This window comes from Gopherus evgoodei, chromosome 5, assembly GCF_007399415.2.
Source record: "Gopherus evgoodei ecotype Sinaloan lineage chromosome 5, rGopEvg1_v1.p, whole genome shotgun sequence".
NCBI lineage: Eukaryota > Metazoa > Chordata > Testudines > Testudinidae > Gopherus > Gopherus evgoodei.
Window position 1 is genome coordinate 90,311,676 of NC_044326.1, and position 25,525 is coordinate 90,337,200.

The window sequence follows — 25,525 nt, forward strand, 5'->3', positions numbered from 1 at the left end:
GATTGGACCTGCTTCTTGGACCGTGGGACAGGCCACTTTTGGATAGCATCCACCTTGGCCTGTAGGGGGTTTATGGTTCCTGGATAGTTGTCCGGACGAGTTACCGCATTTAGCTTACGGTAGTCCACGCAAAAGCGTATTTCCCCATCGGGTTTGGGTACCAGAACCACTGGAGATGCCCATGCACTGGTAGATGGGCGGATTATACCCATATGTAGCATGTTTTGGATTTCCCGTTTTATAGCAGCTTGGGCATGAGGAGACACCCGGTAGGGTGGGGTTCTGATTGGGTGAGCATTACCTGTGTCAATGGAGTGGAATGCCCGTTCAGTCCGTCCTGGGGTGGCTGAGAACAATGGGACAAAGCTAGTGCACAGCTCCTTGATTTGTCGCCGCTGCAGACGTTTCAGGGTGGTTGAGAGGTTTACCTTTTCCACGCCACCGTCTTTTTTTTTGTCGTAGTAGACACTGTCAGGCCACTGAGCATCATTTCCCGTGACTGTAAACTGACAAACCTGTAAGTCTCTGGAATAGAAACGCTTGAGAAAATTAACGTGGTACACTCTAGGCTTTAGTGAGGAATTGGGAAATTCTATGAGGTAGTTTACAGTTGCCAGGCGCTCTTGGACCGTGAATGGCCCTTCCCATGATGCTTCCATCTTATGGGCCTGTTGCGCCTTCAAGACCATAACCTGGTCTCCTACCTTGAAGGAACGTTTTCTGGCATGTCTGTTATACCAGGCCTTTTGCTCTTCCTGAGCATCCTTTAGGTTCTTTCTAGCAAGGGCTAAAGAGTGTCAGAGGGTGCTTTGTAGGTTGCTTACAAAGTCCAGAATGTTAGTTCCTGGAGAAGGCGTAAACCCCTCCCATTGCTGCTTCATCAACTGTAATGGTCCCTTAACCTTGTGACCATACACAAGTTCAAATGGTGAAAACCCTAAACTGGGATGTGGTACAGCCCTGTAGGCAAACAGCAACTGCTGCAACACTAGGTCCCAATTATTGGAGAATTCGTTGATGAATTTTCGTATCATGGCCCCCAAAGTTCCATTGAACTTTTCCACCAGGCCATTGGTTTGATGGTGGTACGGGGTGGCAACCAAGTGATTCACCCCATGAGTTTCCCACAGTTTTTCCATGGTCCCTGCCAGGAAATTAGACCCTGAATCTGTAAGGATGTCGGAGGGCCAACCTACCCTGGCAAAGATGTCTGTTAGGGCCAGGCACACAGTGTTAGCCCTGGTGTTGCCTAGAGCTACTGCTTCCGGCCATCGGGTAGCAAAGTCCTCTAAAGTCAGTACGTACTGCTTTCCTCTGGGTGTCTTTTTTGGGAAAGGACCCAGAATATCCACAGCTACTAGCTGAAATGGGACCTCAATTATGGGGAGGGGCTGGAGAGGGGCCTTGACCTGGTCTTGAGGCTTACCCACTCTTTGGCATACCTCACAAGACCGGACATACTTGGCAACATGCTTGCCCATCCCCTCCCAGTGGAAGGACTTCCCCAACCGGTCCTTGGTTTTGTTTACCCCAGCATGGCCACTGGGATGATCATGGGCTAAGCTTAAGAGCTTCCCCCGGTACTTAGTTGGAACCACCAACTGTTTTTGCGGCTGCCATTCTTTCCGGTGTCCACCAGAAAGAATCTCCTTGTATAAAAGTCCTTGGTTTATAACAAACCGGGATCGATTAGAAGAGCTGAGAGGCGGTGGGGTGCTCCGTGCCGCCGCCCACGCTTTCTGAAGGCTGTCATCTGCTTCCTTCTCAGTCTGGAACTGTTCCCTTGAGGCTGGGATCACCAGTTCTTCCTCAGACTGTGGACTTGGGCTTGGTCCCCCTGGAAGCGATGTAGATGAGGGGTTTGTTTTCGTTGCTGGTGAACCGCTCTCCGCTGGTGCACCTGAGGGTATTTCAGGCTCTGGCTGAGCCTTTTGGGTATGGCTGTCTTTTGCTTCTGCCAGTTCTGGCTCGCTGGCGCCCTCTGGCGTTGAGTTTGAAGATGTGGTTGCACTTGCTGGTGCTTGTTGCTGTTCCAGTTCCGGGCCTGGGACTGGAGATGCTGTGGCTGTTTCAGTGGTAGGCATGGAATCCGGGTCCACTACCTCTGTCTGGGTCTCTGGTAACACAGACGGGGCCTCTGTGGACGGCTCAGGAACAGGAATGGGTCTGGAAGCTTGCCTGGTTTGGCTACGTGTAACCATTCCCACTGTCTTGGCCCGCTTCACCTGGTTGGCCAAGTCTTCCCCCAGTAGCATGGGGATAGGATAATTGTCATAGACTCCAAAAGTCCACATTCCTGACCAGCCTTTGTACTGGACAGGCAGTTCAGCTGTAGGCAAGTCTACAGCTTGTGACATGAAGGGGTAAATTGTAACTTTGGCCTTTGGGTTGATGAATTTGGAGTCTACGAAGGATTGGTGGATAGCTGACACTTGTGCCCCCGTGTCTCTCCACGCAGTAACCTTCTTTCCGCCCACTCTCAAATTTTCCCTTCGCTCCAAGGGTATTTGAGAGGCATCCGGGCCTGGGGATCTTTGGTGTGATGGTGGTGTAATGAATTGCACTCGCATGGTGTTCTTTGGACAGTTGGCCTTGATATGTCCCAGTTCATTACACTTAAAGCATCTTCTATCTGATGGGTCACTGGGCCGAGGTGCGTTACTGGAGACTGGCGAGGTGGAAAAGTAGGGTGTCTGTGGCTTTACTTGGGTTGTATGTGGGGTCTTTGGCTGTCCTCGGTTGTAGGGTTTATGGTCGGTGTGCCCCCTGGGGTATTCGTTCCCCTTGACAGTAGCTTTCTTGCTTTTTGCCACTTCCATCCATTTGGCTCCAATCTCCCCCGCCTCAGCGAGATCTTTGGGTTTTTCATCTTGTATGTACCGTGTGATGTTTTCAGGAACACCATCCAAGAACTGCTCCATTTGTATGAGGAGATGCAGTTCTTCCAAGGTTTGAACGTTGTGTCCTGTTATCCAAGCCTCATAGTTTTTTGCAACGTAGTAGGCGTGTTTGGGAAATGACACCTCTGGTTTCCACTTTTGGGTTCTGAAGCGCCGACGGGCATGATCTGGGGTTATCCCCATTCTGTATCTGGCCTTGGTTTGAAAAAGTTTATAGTAATTCATTTGCTGCTTAGGCATTTCAGCTGCCACCTCTGCTAAAGGTCCACTGAGCTGTGACCTTAATTCTACCATGTACTGGTCTTCGGGGATGCTGTACCCAAGACGGGCTCTTTCAAAATTTTCCAAGAAGACCTCGGTGTCATCCCCTGCCTTGTAGGTGGGAAATTTCCTGTGCTGTGTAGCAATAATTGGCGCCGGGTTGTTAGGGTTGGCTGGCACATGCAGCCCAGCTTTTGCCAAGTCCAGTTCATATTTTCTCTGTTTTTCCTTCTCTTTATTTTCTTTTTGTTGTTTTTCCATTTCTTTTTGTTGTTTTTCCATGTCTCGGCGGTGGGCCGCCTCTTCTTCTTCGTGCTTCCTTCTGTGGGCCAACTCTTCTTCTGCTTGTTTCCTTCGGTGGGCCACCACTTCTTCTAGTTTTCTTTTGTGTGCTGCCTCTTTGGCTGCCTGTTCTCTTTGGTAGGCTGCCAGTTTGATGCTTTCTTCCTTTTTTTTCAGCTCCATCTCTTTTTGTTTTATTTCTAGTTCCTGTTTGTGTTTTTCCATCTCTCGCCTGTGTTCAGCTTCTCTGACTTCTTCTTTGGCCTCAATTTTTGCCTTAGAAGTCATGGTTCCGGTTTTCTTGTGTTGGGGTGCCCTCTGGTGGTTATATTCTGAACTGCAGGCTCTCTGTTGCCTCCTGAAGTCTGCCTAGCAACAGTGCCTTTAGCTAATCTTCAATGTTAAGTAAACCTGAAAAACCACTTTATTTGCATGTATATAGTGCTGGTAATGACTCTCAATGGGAGAGCTATTGCATGACAAAAGACCTGTAACAGCTACTTAATGGCTTCTTGCTTAATATGCAAGCCACAAACTGCCAGAGAGAGCAGAAAAAAAAATTCTCTCTGGTTTCTTTTTAAAACCAAACTCTCTCTGCTAAAAAGTCCCTAGCAGAGAAAAGAAAAATATAATATTCCTACTGGCTTCTGGATTCTATCCCACCGCTGCCACCATGTCAAACCTTAGTCCCAGATTTGGACCTTAGCATTCAAAATATGGGGGTTAGCATGAAAACCTCCAAGCTTAGTTACCAGCTTGGACCTGGTACTTGCTGCCACCACCCAAAAAATTAGAGTGTTTTGGGGCACTCTGGTCCCCCTGAAAAACCTTCCCTGGGGACCCCAAGACCCAAATCCCTTGAGTCTCACAACAAAGGGAAATAAACCTTTTCCCTTCCCCCCTCCAGGTGCTCCTGGAGAGATACACAGACACAAGCTCTGTGAATCCAAACAGAGTGACTCCCCCTCTCCGTTCCCAGTCCTGGAAACAAAAGCTCTTTCCTCTTCACCCAGAGGGAATGCAAAATCAGGCTAGCAAATCCAACACACACAGATCTCCCCCTGATTTCTTCCTCCCACCAATTCCCTGGTGAGTACAGACTCAATTTCCCTGAAATTTCCCAGAAAAGAAAACTCCAACAGGTCTTAAAAGAAAGCTTTATATAAAAAAGAAAGAAAAAATACATACAAATGGTCTCTCTGTATTAAGGTGACAAAATACAGGGTCAATTGCTTAAAAGAATATTGAATAAACAGCCTTATTCAAAAAGAATACGAATGAAAGCACTCCAGCGCTTATATTCATGCAAATACCAAAGAAAAGAAACCATATAACTTACTATCTGATCTCTTTGTCCTTACACTTAGAAACAGAAGATTAGAAAGGAGAAACTACTTCTCCAAAGCTCAGAGAAAGCAGGCAGGCAGACAAAGACCTCAGACACAAAATTCCCTCCACCCAAAGTTGAAAAAATCCGGTTTCCTGATTGGTCTTCTGGTCAGGTGCTTCAGGTGAAAGAGACATTAACCCTTAGCTATCTGTTTATGACACAGCCTGTTACTAACAAATATGGCAAATAATTCAGAAAAGACAGACGTGTTCAATAAATATTTCTGTTTTGTATTTGGGGGGAAAAAAGATTATGTAGTCGTATCATATAGTGATGATAACGCTCTTTCCATTCCACTAATGTCTCAGGATGATGTTAATCAGCGGCTAGTAAAGTAAGACATTTTTAAATCAGTAGGTTCAGATAACGTATATCTAAGAGTTTTGAAAGAGCTGGCTGAGGAGATCACTGGACCATCTTGTTGATTCTCTATACATTTTGAAATACCAAGGAAGTTCCAGAAGGCCAGAAGAAAGCTAATGTTATGCCTATATTAAAAAAGGGCAAACCGGATGACCTAGGTAATCATAGGCCTGTCAGTCTGACATTATTCTAGGGCAGAATAGTGGAGTGACTGATACAGGATTCAATAAATAAAGAATTAAAGGGAGGTAATGTAATTAATGCCAAAGACCATGGTTTGTAGGTAATAGATTGTCAAACTAACTTGAAATCTTTTTTCTTGAGATTACAAGTTTGCTTGATAAAGGTAAGAGTGTGGATGTAACATATTTAGGGTTCTGAAAGGTGCATGACATTTTGCTTAAAATGTTAGAAGGATATAGAAGTAACATAGCATACATTAAGCAGATTAAAAATTGGCTAACTGCTAGGTTTCAAAAGTTAATTGTTAACGAGGAATCATTGGGTATGTTTCTTGTGGGTCCTTCCAGGATCAGTTCTTGGTTCTACTCTACTTAACATTTTTATCAGTGATCTGGGGAGGGTGGGGAGAGAATCATTGCTGATAAAGTGTGCAGATGACACAAACTTTGAGGTACTGGTAAATAATGAAGAGAACAGGTTACAGATACAGAGCGATCCTGATTGCTTGGTAAACTGGGCACAAGCAACAATATGCATTTTAGTCTCTTCCTAGATGTATACATTCAACCAAAGAATATAGGCCACAGTTCCACAATGTGGGGCTCTATCCTGGGAAGTAGTGCCTCTAAAAAAGACTTGTGAGTCATGGTGGAAGTCAGCTGAACATGAGTTCCTAGTGTGCACTATGGCCAAAAGAGTTAATGTGATCCATGGATGCATAAGCAGGGGTGTGATATTTTGAGGATTACCCAGACCAGTAAGGCATGTGTGTCCCATAAGCTCGTGCTGCTCAGTAGCCTGCCCACAAGCACCCTGGCTTCCACTGGCCTAGCTACTCCTTGCAAGGGGGCACTAACAGGCCTTCCTATCCCGAGTCTCCCCAAATCCGTCCTGCCAGTGTTTTTACATTCATAACCATAGCCTGCATACGAAGCTCATAATGGTTATCAAGTTTAGAACATTACAAGCTTTCACAATAGAACTTACTTGGCTTATTTTATAGCACAATAATGTTGTGTACAGTTGATTGACTGTTTATTCTTTGGGGCTCAATCCCCTGTTCTCCCCTTGGAGTGTCTGGATCCTGATTGTTACCAAGGGAATTTCAAGTAGGAGTAGAGAGGTTATTTTACCTTTGTATTTGTCACTGATGTGATCCACGGCAGGAATACTGTGTCCAGTTCTGGTGTCCATACTTCAGGAAAGACGTTGATAAATTGGAGAGGGTTCAGAGAAGAGCCACGAGAATGATTAAAGGATTAGAAAGCATGCTTAATAGTCATTGATTCAAGGAGTTCAATCTATTTATCTTAAAGAGAAGATTAAGGGGTGACTTGATTACAGTCTGTAAGTACTTACTTTGGGAACAAATATTAAATAATTGGCTCTTCAGGCTAGCAGAGAAAGGTAATTCAATGGCTGGAAGATGAAGCTGGAAAGTCTAGATTTTGGACTTAGAGCACCCTTGGATGGCTTGATGGATCCTCAGTGTGGTAAGTCTCAGGTAAAACAACCTGAAATAAAATCGTATAGAAAGAGAATTATAGGGTTGAAGAGGTATTTGCAGCCCCAGATGTGTCTGATTAATGAGCATTATCCTCTTCATCTTAAAAAAACAACATTGCTTCTCGACTCAGCTATGAAATAAATCTTATTTGTGCTTTTTGAAACCCTCTTCTCTGCTCTTTGGTACATATTCAGAAGTGCTCTGAGACAGCATAGGTTGTTGTGCTGACGACATACTGAGAATCAAGGACTAGGGGAAAACTTTAGATTTGAAACCTCAAAACAATTCCCTCATGTAAGCTAAGGCCAAAATGGGACAGTTTGATCATTTCAGTTTCTAGCAGTGAAATTCAAGAGATATATTTAAGAATTGTGTTTCAGTTAGTGTACAGTGAAGTTCACAACTCCGTCTCAAAGGAACTTTTCCAAGTTTAAATATGTTTGTCAAAGACAATCGTAGAGAGTAATACACTTCTCCTTTGGAGTTGGTGATGCAATAGCAGATTGGTAACTATAAACTAAGATACATTTACGACTTAACTTTGCAGTGTTTAAAATTGCATCTTTATTTATCTAGAGCTAGATTCTCCTGTCTGCCCAGTTACTTTCTGCTATGAAATTAAAGCAGCTCAGGGCTGGTCTACACCGGGGGGGTATCGATCTAAGATACGCAACTTCAGCTACGTGAATAGTGTAGCTGCCTGGGGTCCTCACGATGCAGGATTGATGTCCGCGACTCCCCGTGTCGACTCCGCTACTCCCACTTGCTCCGGTGGAGTTCTGGAGTCGACAGGAGCGCGTTCGGGGATCGATATATCGTGTCTAGATGAGATGCGATATATTGATCCCCGAAAAAATTGATTGCTAGCCGCCGATATGGCAGGTAGTCTGGACATTCTCTAATGTAAAACTCTGAGGGTATTCTTCCCATATAATGACAGTCTCTTCTGGCACTGTTATAAACAGATAGCTAAGGGTTAATGTTTTTTTACACCTGAAAAGAAGAAACCTGAAACACCTGACCAGAGGAACAATCAAGAAACAAAACTTTTTTAAATCTGGGTGGAGGGAAGTTGTGTCTAAGTCCTTTGTTTTTTGGTCTTCTGCCTGTCTCTTTCTCGGCTATGGGAAGGATTTCTTTATTTTCTGCTTTTTAATTTTTTGTTTCCCAGTTGTAAGTACAAAAAGATAGGTTTGTTTTTTTGTAGTTACATGTGTGTAGTTGCTGAAGTGTTTTGAATTGTATTCTTTTTAAATAAGGCTGTTTATTTATATTCCACAAACCTGGGAGAAGGCAACTGTGTCATCCAGTGTCAAAGTTAGACTCAGGACTCACAGTTTGTCAGACCACTCTGTTTTATTAGCACAGCGCTCTGCTAATAACACCCAGATAATGTGAGCACCATGCAAGACACAAACTATCTTATTTATACAGATAAAAGAGCGAGAACTTAACAAGATAACAAAGGAAGCAGAATCTGATAAATTTACCTGGACTAGGCATGCATATCTTATTTCCTTACCAACTATTACTGATCTTCTGTTAATATTTCGCCATTAGCACCATTGTTTATGCCTAATGTTTCTTTTCCTGGCACCTGTATTTCAGCATTTCTTATTTCTGCTTAAAGTTACATACAATATTTCTTAATCCATTCTTATTTTTACAGTATAATTCATTCTACTTTCACAATCCCTCCTTTTGGTCAAGCTTTCACCATGACCAACATTTTACTGGGTTCCACATATTCTTTATCTCTTTGTTCATCAGTGATATTCAAAATCATCATATTAGCACTCTGTTCTGGGGCAGTCACCTGCATGGCATGCCTTATACAATTTTGGATACAACAGGAAACTGACTGAAAACATACAAAAATTATTAGGATTCCAAACAGGATAGTCAGGGCTCCCTGAAACAACCAGTTTCTTATGCCAGAGAAATTGAACAGGTTACTTAGCCACTTCCATAAAGAACTCGGCTCTTTATGGGGAAGATATGTGATTTGTTCTAAGTGGCTAGTGCGATCTGTTACCTCATTGGTGTTGTTTTCCAATGAGAGCACAGTACCCTCCTTTGGCCACCAGCACTATGTTCAATGCCTGATGGTTTTGGAGGGCCATCTGTCAGATCGCCCCTGTTTCTTTGGCCAGGGCTTGTAAACTTTCTCCAATTTTATTTGCCATTATTTTAACTACTGCTTGTAACCTCAGGAGCCTTTTTGTATGGTGTATTACACCCCCAAGTAGGATAAAGGAACTGCCAATAGTCTCTTCCCTGGTGTCATTGCTGTTCCATATTGTGTTAAATGGACGAGGTCCTCCAGTGAGGTCTGGGGAATTGAGTGGGATAGCCAGGACAGGAACCGCAGCTTGAGTGGCTGGGATGTGGCTGCAGACCCAGCATTTAGAAATATCAGGGGTCTGAGCTATCCACACTTGCTGCTGGATAAAAGAATTGTCATTGTGGATTCCCCAGACCTTACTACACCTGCAGCTGAGGAACAGGTGTCACCAGAGGCACATGTTGGAGGCAGGGCCCTTCTGGTTCTGACAACCTCAACTGAGGGAACCACAGTCACGATTTTATGTCCACTAGGCAGCAGGCGCTAGGCTTGCTACTGCTGCTTCTTGGGCCTTGCTTTAGGTCGTCGTCTGCTTCTGGCAACCCTTAGGAGAACGTAGATTGTAAGGTATTGCAGGCTGTTCCTCTACATCTTCTTCTGGAGTCAAAATTGACTCTGCATGGTCCTGAGGTGGTGATTGGTTCGCTGGTGGTGGTGCATTCTTACACTGCGAAGCGTGTATCCGCTCTGAGATGCCAGACAGTTTAACAGCCGGCTGGCTAGTAAGCAGTGTCTGATGATTCTTTGATGTTCTTTAAGACTCTTTACTACTTCTTCCTTGACTCTGGCTATAACAATGGCCTTCACACCTTATCTTTTCCTGATGCGTGCATTCCTCATTTACACAAACAGATTGAGAATACAAACAGCAGTATTTTATATCGAACAAAAAGGCATTGCAAATTAAACCTTGCTAAGTTTTATAATTAATAACCAAGACAATTTACATTGAGACCCAGGCCTTCAATGTTTCTCTAATTTACTTAACATAGACACAATAGAGAATCCTGTCTCTTACTACCTAAATCTTAAAACAAAGAGTTAGAGAGGGCCCAATTTGTAATGCATGTGGGAAAACAGAATCTTATAGTCCCAGAGGGTCATTTCTTTCTGCTATTTAAAAAGGGTGGCTGACAGGATGATATTAAATCATACTTAAATTCTTATGGGACATTATAAAATCCTGCTCCTGCATATCCCCTTTTTGACACTAAGATTATTAATTGCCAGTGTCAATTCTATTTAGTCCACGTAATAGAAAATACTGGGAGGTGATTTGGGCCTGTGGCTTTAGCTTTGCACACATTTGTTTTATCCACCCGCACATTTTAAACATTTCAATTAAACACATACAATTTAAAACCAAAAACAATTAGGGGTAGTAACATCAGTATGCCAGTAGTTGTGGGAGACCATACAGAAAATGTTATACCAATGGTAAGCTGTTATGTTTTTCTGCAGTGGCAATTCTTAACATGTCCCCATTTGTGTGTATAATATGAATGGTTCCGTTTCCCACCTTTTTTTTTTTTTAAAGGAACTATGTTTCTTTTTACCTTTAACAGATGATTGGTAACTTTGCCATTTAATCCCAAGATTGATAAGAGAACTCAGCTAAATCAGTGCTTACAGTAAGCTAAGACTTTTTGTTGTTGTTATTGTGGCAACTGGTAAACACAGTACTTACATTACGTTTACATTTGTCTTCTGGTGGGTTGCTAACACTTTTATCCTTTTAAAACACTTTTCCCCCAAGAATTAACACATACACATAGCCCATTATACAGTACTTTGATCTCATAATTCATTTTATCCCACATATAGGATTCTAGTGAAATGTCTTTACTACAGGGCTTTGGAGCAGCAGGCATGGATAAGCATACCCACTTTTGAGGAGTCCACTTGGTACAACCTCTGGTGTCCAATAGTTTCCCTTTCTCCCCATTCCACTGGCTTGAGGTCCAGGACAGCCAGAAAGATCCCAGGTGCAATCTGGGGAGTGGGCTAACCTTCCATGTCTTTGCTTCCAGAGCCTGTTGATGTGCGATTTTAACAGTTTCTTCACTTAACAAATTTTGTCTCACCATACTGGAGACATACTGCATTTATTTATATTGATAGGTATCAAACAATGATTTTTCCTTTGCTTTAACAGATGCATCAAAACCTTAATAGTTTCTGATATTACCCAAAACATCTTATGTTCTAAATATCTGCATTTCAGTACATTCCATAGCTATTGAAGTATGTTTTTTTACTTTCATTTGTTTTTGTAATAGGTTGTTCTGTAGCTGGTATTAGCTTTTTCTGATTTTCTGAAAGACAAAAACAAGATTTTTCTACTTCTTTCAGGGTGGAATTGATTATCGCTTAAAAGAGATTCCTTTCTTTTACAAATACCCTTGCTGATTGCAGGCAAAACAGAGGAATTACCCTCATATTTTCCTGTGTTTTTTTTGTTCTATAGGCAGGCCAGGTTTTAATGGGTTCTACTTTTTAAGGGTTATGGAGAAATTATTCCATTGTTTAGTTATTAAATTCATGAGGTGGTGTACCTCAAGTTTTTCTTCTTCTATAGCAGACCAAGTTTGTAATGTTTTTCCTGCTGTGTTAAGCTTTAAGTTTATTCACAGGTAATAGCTGAGAAGCATCATAACCATATTACCTTCAAGGATTTTTCCAAAAATCATACACACTATACGTTGTCACAGGGGTACTTACTAACATTAAAATTTATTTCAATGTTTACTGGCAGTATCGTAGCTCATAAGGTTAATCCAAGGCACGATTATTGCTAGTTGAAAACTTAACTTAACAATAACATTCAGCATCAAATCTCTTAAAGGGATCTTGTTATACCATGTCTTTTATTTAGGCAATTTCTTTTGTGCTGGCAGTTATCACCTTCCTTTATCAGTTAGGTAATTTGCATCAAGACAGGCTTGGCTTTTGGATTCAAAGCTATCGGCAGAGCTCAGAGACTCTGTCTTGGGCCATGGCTACACTGGCACTTTACAGCGCTGCAACTTTTGCGCTCAGGGGTGTGAAAAAACACCCCTCTGAGCGCTGCAAGATACAGCGCTGTAAAGCCTCAGTGTAATCAGTGCCACAGCGCTGGGAGCGTGGCTCCCAGCGCTGCAAGCTACACCCGTAAGGGATGTGGTTTACGTGCAGCGCTGGGAGAGCTCTCTCCCAGCGCTGGCGCTCTGACCACACTCACACTTCAAAGCGCTGCCACGGCAGCGCTTTGAAATGTCAAGTGTAGCCATACCCTTAAAAGGGACACAATCAACTTCCACCAGAGTTTTGATTTCTTTCCACTTTCAACTCCTGCTTAAAAAAAACACAGAGATCTGTAAAAGAAAACACAGTCTATTGCGGCTCTTTTTGGAGCCCTAATAGGATTTTAATTCAGTAGCACATTTCATTTGCATTTCTTTTACCCCTTTCTACAATATACACTGCACATGTCCAGGGAAAATGCACATTCCTTCTATACTACAACTTTTTTTTAAACATTAGCCATATCAATTTTTGCATAAGGTGTAACTGTTTCTTTTGTTGTTACAGAGTTTTCATGTACCCTTATCAAAGTGACAGTCTGATTACACAGAGCCATTTTAAGGCTCAGTGTTTTTAACATTGCTTCTTTTTGTTTTGTGCACCTCACCTTTGCTGTTGCTTCAGAGGATCACTGTTCATTTCTTATTCTTTCACTACAGCTCTTATCTGCTATTATTACAAAAAAAGAAACCAAACAAGTCTGCCGAATCTCTCCCTATTTTCCTGATTTTGACTGCCCTATTGCAGCCATGACTTGGTCTTTATTTAAAAACATTTTAAATTTTGTAAAGAATCAAGTTACTCCTTAAGGGTTAAATGCTAAATCCCAAAGTTAAACAACACTAATTACCTGTGTCTTGCAAAAAGGTCTGTCAGTTTTGCAACTTTGAATTAAACGGTATGGCTACACTTGACAGCGCTTTGAAGTGTGAGTGTGGTCGGCGTGCCAGCGCTGGGAGAGAGCTCTCCCAGCACTGCACGTAAACCACATCCCTTACGGGTGTAGCTTGCAGCGCTGGGAGCCGCGCTTCCAGTGCTGCGGCACTGATTACATTGAGGCTTTACAGCACTGTATCTTGCAGCGCTCAGGGGGGTGTTTTTTTCACACCCCTGAGCGCGAAAGTTGCAGCGCTCTAAAGCGCCAGTGTAGCCATGGCCAAAGAGTCAAATGAATGTTTAGTGGCATTAAAAATAAAACCAATTTATCTTATACCTACAAAACAGGAGTTTTACAAACCAGATGTGCTGGTTTAGATTCTTAGAACTTTACATATTTTCACAGACAAATAGATACATACACATTTTCTTTGCCTTAACATTCCTTTACACTGCTTTGTTTTTACATAGCTGTATATATATTTGGATTATTTACAGGCATTCTTCTGGAAAAGGGTCCATTTTCCCTTCAGAATGACTGCAAAGAAACCAAGAATTCTCTCTCTTTAACATGGTCCTTTTTAACATTTTCACACAATTTAACTGCTTACTTCTCTCCAGCCTCTGTAGAGTTAGGTTTTCACTCTGTTTCCTTAAATCACTTGCTTATCTCTCAAAATGACACCTTTATCACCTCAGATTTCACCATTTTAAGTATTGTTCCAGGGGTTCATGCCTGCACTTACCGCTTTTCTTACTCCTGACACTATGCCCTTAGGGCTTCCAACCTGTTTTTCAGTTTCTTTATCTGTTGCTTGCCTGCTTTTCTGGGCCCGATCCTACTTTTTTCCAATGAACCGTTTGTGAGTGATATTGTGGTCACTTCACAATTTTGAAAGAAATGTTCAAGGAAAGGGACCAGGAAGGGCGCGGGCTAGTTGAGGAGCCCCCCGCTTGCTGAATTGGTAGTGGAACACTAAAGAATCGGTTTCTGAGGCAGACAACAAAGGGGAACAGAACAAGGGGATTTTTGTCCTTTTTTTACAATGAGATGGGAGTATGAAGGGGGTTGGATCGATCCGGGGTGGGGGGTTTTTGAGAACTGGGTATAGGGGAGCGCTCAGTCTGGTGGGCTGGTGGTGGGACAGGAGGCTTTTAATAAAGCTTTTAACTTATTATTTCAATATTTGAGAGAGGCGAGTTTTGATTTTGTCCACCTATGGTTTGCCTCTTCCCACCACTGCATGAAACAATTAACCTCTCCTTTAGCCAATTTAGTTTTAGGTTGGCCGAGTTTGTCCTTTAAGACATCCACTCGGTCTTTGTTCCACGATTTTAACAGTGGCCACTGAGTTTTGGGATCCCCCTGAGTTAGCCTAGACCATTTTTCCAGAAATTTACAAGAGTCCGAACCCATCCTAAATACATAAAATGAGCCGGCGTTCGTTTAGGGAACTGTCCTGACTTAGACATCTGGTTACCCATACAGGAGGACTTCACACACCAATCACACAAGAAGGAAATTCGAGTTCGTCAGAGCAATGCCTGGTGCAACACGCAAAAGGAGCCCACAGGCTACTGCCTCAATCGCCCTTGCTTTCACACCAAGTGCAGTGCAGCTGCAATTGTGCAGATTCCACTCACTCGGAACGTGGGGACAGAAACCCTTGGTCGGCCGATCTCCGAATGGAGACGGCACCCAGACTCAAACACTCCACAGGAGGACAGATAGACACAGAGACAGGACAGTCCTCAGTCCAGACAAAACACAGAAATAATTACCTGACCAGATTCCTGATATCAGATTCCGGGATCCCTACCAGAACAGAGTGGGAACCAACAGGTTCGATGGCGTAGACTTCACTGTGGTCGTGCGCCTTTCCGTTCTGGTGGAAGACCGCTTGGGCCAAATGCCCAGGTGCCGGTTGCCACAGTTGTCCTACAAAAACGGTCAGGAATCACACAACCCCAGTGAAGACGGTTGCCATCTCAGTGGAACCTCCAAGTTGTCAAAGTTAGACTCAGGACTCACAGTTTGTCAGACCACTCTGTTTTATTAGCACAGTGCTCTGCTAACAACAGTCAGATAATGTGAGCACCATGCAAGACACAAACTATCTTATTTATACAGATAAAAGGGCGAGAACTTAACAAGTTAATAAAGGAAGCAGAATCTGATATGCATGCCTAGCCCAGGTAAACTTATCTTATTTCCTTACTAACTATTACCAATCTTCTGTTAATGTTTCGCCATTAGCACCATTGTTTATGTCTAATGTTTCTTTTCCTGGCACCTGTATTTCAGCATTTCTTATTTCTGCTTAAAGGTACATACAACATTTCTTTAATCCATTCTTATTTTACAATATAATTCATTCTACTTTCACACTAGTGAAGGAGAAGTAGGAGGTGGAGAGGAGCTTATTTGGGGAGATGGGGGGGCATAGCAGAATGAGGCTGTGCTACACCTGACTCTCTGCTGGTGGGAACTTCTGACCAGACTGTAAGTAAAATCTGTCCTCTGCAGCTCAATTTACACTGAGCTGGACAGCAGCATTCGGCACCCGCCATCTCTTTCCACTACACCTGTGAATCAAGCTCCTGCCTTTTCCACAGGATTTAATATTTCAGCAGAATTCCTGAACAATTTAGAATCTCTATATAATTCAGAGCCCAAATCACCAGAAAGTATTGTTTGTTTTTAATGCCATTCAAGCTCAAGAAGGGCACCTATGCTGACTATGTAGCATGCTCACTTTTTCAAGGAAAGCTCAGCCTTCTGGGGGTATGTCTACATCTACAATTTTGCAGCGCTGGTTGTTACAGCTGTATTAGTACAGCTGTATAGGGCCAGCGCTGCAGATTGGCCACACTTACAGCAAACAGCGCTGCAAGTGGTGTTAGATGTGGCCACACTGCAGCGCTGTTGGGCGGCTTCAAGGGGGGTTCGGGGAACGCGAGAGCAAACCGGGGAAGGAGACCAGCTTCGCCGTGGTTTGCTCTCGCGTTCCCCGAACCCTCCTGCAAACCGCAGGGAAGGAGACCTGCTTGCACGGGTGTTCGGGGAACGCGAGAGCAAACCGGGGAAGGGGACCAGCTTCGCCGTGGTTTGCTCTTGCGTTCCCCGAACCCACCTGCAAGCAGGTCTTCTTCCCTGCGGTTTGCAGGGGGGTTCGGGGAATGTGAGAGCAAACCGCGGCGAAGCTGGTCTCCTCCCCCGGTTTGCTCTCGCGTTCCCCGAACCCCCCAGCAAACCGCAGGGAAGGAGACCAGCTTGCACGGGGGGTCGGGGAACGCGAGAGCAAACCGGGGAAGGAGACCAGCTTCGCCGCGGTTTGCTCTCGCGTTCCCCGAACCCCCTGCAAACCGCAGGGAAGGAGACCTGCTTGCTCGGGGATTCGGGGAACGCGAGAGCAAACTGCAGGGAAGGAGACCTGCTTGCTCAGGGATTCGGGGAACGCGTGAGCAAACTGCAGGGAAGGAGACCTGCTTGCTCGGGGGTTCGGGGAACGCGAGAGCAAACCGGGGAAGGAGACCAGCTTAGCCGCGGTTTGCTCTCGCGTTCCCCGAACCCCCCTGCAAACCGCAGGGAAGGAGACCTGCTTGCTCGGGGGTTCGGGGAACGCGAGAGCAAACCGGGGAAGGAGACCAGCTTCGCCGCGGTTTGCTCTCGCGTTCCCCGAACCCTCCTGCAAACCGCAGGGAAGGAGACCTGCTTGCACGGGTGTTCGGGGAACGCGAGAGCAAACTGGGGAAGGAGACCAGCTTCGCCGCGGTTTGCTCTCGCGTTCCCCGAACCCACCTGCAAGCAGGTCTCCTTCCCTGCGGTTTGCAGGGGGGTTCGGGGAACACGAGAGCAAACCGCGGCGAAGCTGGTCTCCTTCCCCGGTTTGCTCTCGCGTTCCCCGAACCCCCCTGCAAACCGCAGGGAAGGAGACCTGCTTGCACGGGGGTTCGGGGAACGCGAGAGCAAACCGGGGAAGGAGACCAGCTTCGCCGCGGTTTGCTCTCGCGTTCCCCGAACCCCCCTGCAAACCGCAGGGAAGGAGACCTGCTTGCTCGGGATTCGGGGAACGCGAGAGCAAACTGCAGGGAAGGAGACCTGCTTGCTCAGGGATTCGGGGAACGCGAGAGCAAACCGCAGGGAAGGAGACCTGCTTGCTCGGGGGTTCGGGGAACGCGAGAGCAAACCGGGGAAGGAGACCTGCTTGATTACCAGAGGCTTCCTCAGTTATGCTGGGATACCTGCTTATTCCACGGAGGTCAAGAAAAGCGCTGGTAAGTGTCTACACTTGATTACCAGCACTGGATCACCAGCGCTGGATCCTCTACACCCGAGACAAAACGGGAGTACGGCCAGCGCTGCAAACAGGGAGTTGCAGCGCTGGTGATGCCCTGCAGATGTGTACACCTCCTAAGTTGCAGCGCTGTAACCCTCTCACCAGCGCTGCAACTTTGTGATGTAGATAAGCCCTAAGTAAGCAAAAAAAAAACCAAAATAGAATCTTAAAAGATCCATAGCTTGGAAAACTGATGCTGCTCAGTAATAAGTGAGGAGAGTTGGCATAAAAGAATGTCTTGCTCTGAAGTCAATGGGAGTTTTTCTTTTGATGTCAGTGGGCTTTGGATAAGGTCTTTAGTTTTTCTTATCTGCCTGACTCATGTCCAGTCACCTTGGGAAGAATTTGACCCTTCTCCTACATTATTGACGTCATTTCAGGGAGCCGTAGCACCATAAGCTGAGCGGAATCCAGGACTTCTGGCTTTGAAAAGGGGTGAGTGGGATAAATATCTAATCTGGCATTCTGTGGCCACTAGTGCATGTGTACTTATACCTCAGAATACCGAGGTGCTGTGTTATCCAGGTGTAACCCCCCCAGGGTTTCAGTGAGCCAACAAGCCACAATGGGAGTGGATGCAATATTCCAAAGTTACTACATTTCAGACAGAGGAATTAAAATACCATCAAGTTAAGTGTAAGGCTTTGCTTCACTCAGACAGTTACATTTGCTTTAGCAGAGGGGACTGAAATCTGCATTGCAAGGCATTAGTTCTGCAGTTGGCAACTTCATTAAAACAGCCTTAGGACACTAGGGCTATGTCTACACTACAGCCTATATCCACAAAACTTATGTTGCTCAGGAGTGTGAATATCCCACTTCTCCCCAAGCAACATAAGTTACATTTGCATAAATCCTCATGTTCATAGTGCTATGTTGGCAGGAGAGCGTCTCCTGCTGACATAGCTTCTGCCATTCTTGGAGGTTTTTTTCCTTTTATGCCGATGGGAGACCTCTCTCACCAGACGCACTGCAGTGGCACAGTTGTACCACTGCACCACTGTATATACAGACATGGCCTAGAGAGTTTACAGTGGCAGCACCACCACTATAAGCTCTCTATATAGCCACTCTAAGCCAACAGGCGAGAGTTCTCCCGTCAGCTTAACTACTCCAGCCCCCGCAAGAAGCGATAGCTGTGTTACCGGGATAGGCTCTCCCTCTGACATAGCACTGTCCACACTGGCACTTATGTCACACGGGGAGGTGGTTTATTCACAGCCCTGAGTGACATAAGTTATGCCAACATAAGCTGTAGAGTTGACATAGCTTCCATAGCATCTGTCTGAGAAAATAGCTGCCTGTGATAAAGTTTTTGAAGTTAAAGGTATGTTTTGATACTCTTGATATGGTGCCAACTTATCTGATAGTGTATTTGGGCACTATTCTCCTGCACTCAGCTTTGAAAGTGTATCTACTAGTGTCAGGTATTGAGCAGATTTATGAGATACCACTAATTCCTTGGAGTAGAAGTTCCAGAGCATCAGCAGTTCATAGTAGATACTGTGGGTTGAAGTGACTCCTGATATGAAGGGATTAACCATTGATCGTGCTTTTCAGTATATCAAAGAATAAATGTACAGTGGGGCATTGTATCTTTTAAACAACTGAACAAATGGCTTTTATATTGTGACAAAGTTCCTCCTCTACCTTGGTGGGTCTTGCACTTATTGGTGGATTTGCTCGCCTCAGAGATTCACCATGTGGATCAGGAAACAGCTCAGAGACCTTCCCCTCTGGTAGAACCTACAGTCCAGGTCAATTCCTCCTATGTCTGAGCAGGAGTTGGGAGGTTTGGGGGGAACCCAAGCCCACCCTCTACTCCATGTTCCAGTCCAGGGCCCTGTGGACTGCAGCTGTCTAGAGTGCCTCCTGGTACAGCTGTGTGACAGCTACAACTCCCTGGGCTACTTTCCCTTGGCCTCCTCCCAACACCTTCTTTATCCTCACCACCAGACGTTCCTCCTGATGTCTGATAATGCTTGTACTTCTCAGTCTTTCAGCAATGTCTTCTCACTCTCAGCTCCTAGTGCCTCTTGCTCCCAGCTTCTCACATGCACTCTACAAACTGAAGTGAGGTCCTTTTTAACTCAGGTGCCCTGATTAGCCAGCCTGTCCTAATTGATTCTAGCAGTTTCTTCTTAATTGGCTCCAGGTGTCCTAATTAGCCTGCCTGCCTTAGTTGGTTCCAGCAAGTTCCTGCTTGTTCTGGAACTGCCCCTGTTACCTTACCCAGGGAAAATGGATCTACTTAATTTGGGACTAATATATCTGCCTTCTAACACTCTCCTGTAGCCATCTGGCCTGACACTGTCACAATATATATATATATTCCTGTTAATTCATGCACATAAATCCTATTGATGCTAATGGGGAGCTATACAGACCTCGATAAAAGAACAGAACACAGCCACTGAGGCACAGAGGAAAAAACAGAGTAGAAAATACTAAATAAATAAAGAGGTCACATTCCTGGAATTATAACATGTAAATCACTTCACCCACTTTTATTGTAGGAGGTGTTTGTCCCCTCTTGAGAATGAAGTTCTTCTACCATAGAAAAACTGAAGTGTAGGCAGTGCAAACTGACCCATCAGTGTATTTCAGCTCTGTTCCGGTTGGACCATTTCCAAGGAAAAACATACTCTAGTCTCTGTCTTCAGCCTTTCTGCTGAGATTGAAAAGTAGAGCCAGTTATGAAGATGGTGGTGAGATATCCAGGAGAGACTGGCTCAGATGTAAGTTTGGATAGAGAGAGATTGGTCAGAAGTAGGAATGTAGGTCTGTGATTCACTGGCATCAAGATGGTAATCAAAACCATCAGGTCAACAGCAGATGAAGTCACCAAGAGATAAAGAGGAGGGAACCAAGGAAGATGTATGGGGTTTCCGTGGAGATTATGCAAAGAGAAGAGAAATTAAAAGGCAACATACTCTACATTCTTTTGGAGCATGTTAAAGCAAAGCAAAATGCATTGCGTCCTGCACAATAGAGATATATTGAAGTTACCATCCTGAAAACAGAAAGAGAGCTTGACATCAGGACGGATGCAGAATGTAGAATTCTTTATATAAATCTAAGTCACACCACAGGCTAAATCAGCATAACTTACTGTGTCAGCTTAATTTCTTAATAGTTTCCATATAAATTTAGACTCAGATGTTTTCCTATTCAGTAAGTGCCATGCATAGGCACTTGAAAGCAACAGAGGTAATTTAGGGCATTTCATACTGAAATGAGTAATCGCATTAAGGGCACTGTCCTGCTTTCATTAAAGTCAATGGGAGTTTGGGCTTTTACCTTTTACTGTTTAGAATAGTTTTGGGACTCTCTTTTACCCATTGCTAAAGTATAGAGTTGAATGCCCAAAGGGAAGGGGAAATGGAGCATTTAATTATTTCTTTGGATTTTTCAAGCATAATTATTTTATGACAAATTTATCTATCCCCTTTGTGGTACCCAGCCATAATTTCTATCTTTGCCTCCCTTTAGTGCTGGGCTTAACACCTCTGTGAGTATTAGTCTCTCTAATAATTGTTTGATGCACTGTAGTTGTAGCTGTGTTGGTCCCAGGGTATGAGAGAGACGAGGTGGGTGAAGTAATATCTTTGTATTGGACCAACTAATATATTACCTTACCCACCTTGTCTCTCTCTAATAAGGCAATAAGGAAACAGGGACTTGGCTTCGCTATCCATCTGCACAAGCCAGCTGCAAACGGGAGTGCATGCTGCACTTTTCTATGGGATGGTGCAACAGCTGCAGTCTTTTCACTCCACTCAGTGTAGTGCCATAATGGTCTTGTATTTTCTTTTCAGTATCTTCTTTCATGATAAACGACATACTAGTGCAGGGGTAGGCAACCTATGGTACATGTGCCGAAGGCGGCACGCAAGCTGATTTTGAGTGGCACTCAAACTGCCCGGGTCCTGGCCACTGGTCTAGGGGGCTCTGCATTTTAATTTAATCTTAAATGAAGCTGCTTAAACATTTTAAAAACCTTTTTTACTTTATATACAACAATAGTTTAAGTTATATATTATAGACATATAGAAAGAGCCCTTCCAAAAACGTTAAAATGTATTACTGGCATGCGAAACCTTAACTCAGAGTGAATAAATGAAGACTCGGCACACCACTTCTGAAAGGTTGCCGACCCCTGTACTAGTGGCAAGTGTGGCAGAAAAATGCTCCAGTGCAATCTGACACATCTGGCTTTTCTTGACCATCCAGCCATTTCCCTTGAAACTGCTGTCAGAATAATTGTAATCTCTGGTGATAGCAAAAGAGCTAATTCCATTTATAACCATATCATTTATGCTTGTCCAAGGGAAAGCCTTTACCAGGAGTCTTGAGCACATGCAAATATAACCTGAATGGAGTTGAAGGGTTTAGCTAAAGTATCTGTATTACATATTCCACTTACATAGACAATATCTTGAATAGCCACCAGCTTTACAACTGAAAAGTTTAAAAGTCATTTGAAGGTATTCTTACTGCTCTAATACAGGGACAACACAACTTTTAAAGACTCAGAAGAACCTCACTGTAGTACAGTTTAACCCACAGTTGATTTGACTGAACAAGGTACAATGTCCTTGACCTTTGAATTAAAGATATCAGTATTTATTTAGCTCATTAGCTTGAGTTAACAGTGCTGCTGAGTTAAATTTATTCCAATTTTTTTTAAAGAGCCAAAAACATAAAAAATAATTGAATTGTTCCAAAAAGACCACATGCACAAGAAGCAGATAGTGAAGCTGGAGTGGACTAAATAAATGTAAGCACCACAGAGACACCACTTTGCCTGGTGTCACATTGTGACACAGTGGTTTTGTTTTCCTTTCCTAAGCCATGCATTTATTCATTTATTTCACTGCATATCAATTCATGTGTTTGTCTTTGTCACAGTCCAGCTCATTTCATTTCTGTTATTAAGAGCCTCTAATCTGTGAATGCCACTTACACACTTTTAAAGCTTTTAAAAAAATAATAGACAGCTAGTTAGCTAGTTCATTGTGCTTCCCGTTTGAGTGCAGAACAGAGTAAAATGTTTGGAATTATTTAGCATAAATCCGCCAAATCAGTTGGCCATGTTTAGTGTCTCTTTGTTGTCAGAATACCTAAGTATTGGCTTTCTTTGCTATTTAAATGCTATTCTATTTGTTCCTAACTTCCCCTGTTTAACAGCAGACAAACCCAGGGAGCACTGAATGAGTCGGATGATCCTGAGACAGGCTGTCTAACTGATAACAAGCCAACTTCTCGTCACTTCTATCCTGTCGCCTTGCTGCTTGTCAGCTCACACTTGCTGGTTGTGTGGCTTATCTTAAGTCTTGCTTTACTATTAGCCAAATATCAATAAACTTCACTTGTGTTCCTTTCTTTTCTACAAACAGCAACAAACTAACTTAAAATAAAAGAATTATGCTGTAATATTTCTACATTTTCAGCCCCACAGGATTTGTCTATAGGATACAAATGTCTAAACTGTATAGTGCTTTCGTTTATTTTTTCTGAAATCTAAGACATACACTATGCATTAAGTGAGTTAATTTCCTCTTTTTGTTCATGGCAAAGTTTTCCCACTTTAACTAGCTCAAAGAAAGATCAGATATATATATTAGTGTGTCTATATCGGACAAATTACAGGATCCTGAAAGCTTGAACCCCACACCCTGGTTTCCAAACTCCTATTCAGTCTATCAGTTAAAAAGGTCAAAAGTGATTTTGCACAATACAAACTAACCCTGAGCCAAGAATAATGGATGGGACAGTTTGTTGGATTAATTTTCATTGTGCTACTTTCATTGTTGTTTATTCGCTGATGGAATCTTCTGTTTTGTTGAACAAATAGGTTATGTTACTACATTGCTTCAACTAACCTTTTCTGTCAAGTAACTAATGGAGGTAGAATGAGTTCTGTTTTGTAATTAAATTAACTTGTTTGTTACTGTTGCTTTGGTTGCGTTTGCTGCTTCTGCTTTCAAGACACTTTTATATTCTTTTTAACTAAGTCTTGTTTGTGTCTTGATGCACCACTTTGGCACTTGTGACTTTTGTATTGTATGTGAACAAGCATCCTTCCTTTGTAAAGAAGAGAGTTGGGTTAGGCTGTTTGGAAAGCCATTTTATCTTTTTTTCATTGCAAAGCTAAACATACTGAAATAAACTAGATATGAAAATTTCCTTTACAAATCTATAGGGCCAGACTTAATAAAATGCCTTACTCCTAGAACCTGCATATTTAGGGCTACATGTAGACTTTAACATGTACAGTAAAAAGTATGAAGGAATATTGTGAATGATTTGAAAGGCAAGTATATTTCTAAAGTTAGCATGAAAATGTAAAATTAAATAAATTATTTAAAAAAATTTACTAAACTTTAATTAAACCTTAAGGGCAAATATAAAATTCTCATCATCTATTTCTGAGGGCAATAACTGTATTGGGGCTGGCCCTGGATTTAATTTTGTAAGATGTATCATCACTTGTGGAAAAACAAAAATGTAGAGTTGAATCTTTTGTTATTTTTACTTCAACTGTTGCTGAAACTCTGCAATGAAGAAATAAAACATATTTATTTATTCTGTGTTTCATGAAGTTGTACTTTTTCCCCTTTCACCAGAGAAGGATGCCGCATAGAGAATGTACTGAAGAATATCAAATGCAGAAAGTATGCATTCAACATGATACAGCTGATGGCTTTCCCAAAGTACTACAGACCACCAGAGGGGACATATGGAAAAGCTGATACCTAAGTTTATAATGTAATAAGAAACGCACATCTGTGCTAATTAGATAATATAAAAATTGCTGTTTGTGTGTCATGAATTGGGAGTGTGTAACAAAACTAGGAGTTATCTTGGTCAGCTATCAGTGGATCTGTTTTAAATTAAAATAACTGTAGTCCGTTATTATGAAAGAAAACCTCAATTATTGTCTGATTAATACTTGAGTGTTCTCAAAACCAAGTATATACAGCCCTCACTGCTAGGTTGTAATTTAACCAGATTACGTAAAGTAGTGCAGTTGGGCCTCATAAGTAGCTTGATGGAAGACCAAAAAGGAAAATGCAGATTGCTGCAGGAATTGATAAAAGAACAGGAGTACTTGTGGCACCTTAGAGACTAACAAATTTATTTCAGCATAAGCTTTCGTGAGCTACAGCTCACTTCTTCAGATGCATAGATGGAACATACAGACAGGAGATATTTATACATACAGAGAACTTGAAAAGGTGGAAGTATGCATACCAACAGGAAGAGTCTAATCAATTGAGATGGGCTATCATCAGCAGGAGAAAAAAACCTTTTGAAGTGATAATTGAGATGACCCAGGAGTTCATCTCAATTATCACTTCAAAAGTTTTTTTTCTCCTGCTGATGATAGCTCATCTCAATTGATTAGACTCTTCCTGTTGGTATGCATACTTCCACCTTTTCACATTCTCTGTATGTATAAATATCTCCTGTCTGTATGTTCCATTCTATGCATCCGAAGAAGTGAGCTGTAGCTCACGAAAGCTTATGCTGAAATAAATTTGTTAGTCTCTAAGGTGCCACAAGTACTCCTGTTCTTTTTGCAGATACAGACTAACACGGCTGCTACTCTGAAACCAGGAATTGATGTTTGTGAGTCCATAGGGGGGCACTGTGAGTCTGTACTGGTGCTGTACCTGAGTACTGTGTGTGAAATGGCACCATCCTGCTGGAGGTGATGTCTTCTGCGTCAGGCGTAAAACAGAGATCCTGGTCCCTTGTGGTCAAAGACCACCTTGCATTCTTCGCAAGGCATGTTAATCTCGGTCTGCTGGCCAAATTTAAATTTGGTAATTACATTCTGCTTCTCTATAGAAGCTTGGTAATTGCAGATTGTAATTTGAAGTTTGGTAATTACATAATGTAATTTTAGTAACCATGGATTGTAATTTGGTAATTGCATTCTGCCTCTCTGGAGTTTCGGTTGGATGTATTATTCTTGGCATTATGTGCTAGAGTCAAATCCTACTCATTTTATTTATTTGTTAATCTCAGTAGAGTCAGAGGGATTACTAGCCTGAGTAAAGTGACCCATATTTGCCCCTTAGACTTTACTGAGTGTTTCTGTGCTTCATTTTGGTGCTAGGTGATGTGATTCCTATGTATTAGAGGCAACATAGCTCTATAGGATGGAATTACTTACATGTACAGTTTTGTTAATTTTTATACAGCACAAAGCCCAACAATGAGGGT

The 25,525-nt window shown here is 43.0% G+C and overlaps 1 pseudogene; it reads left to right on the top strand.

Moving 5' to 3' along the window:
• Positions 1-11,748: 11,748 nt before the first annotated feature.
• Positions 11,749-11,899, top strand: LOC115652979 (annotated as a pseudogene).
• The last annotated feature ends 13,626 nt before the right edge of the window (positions 11,900-25,525 follow it).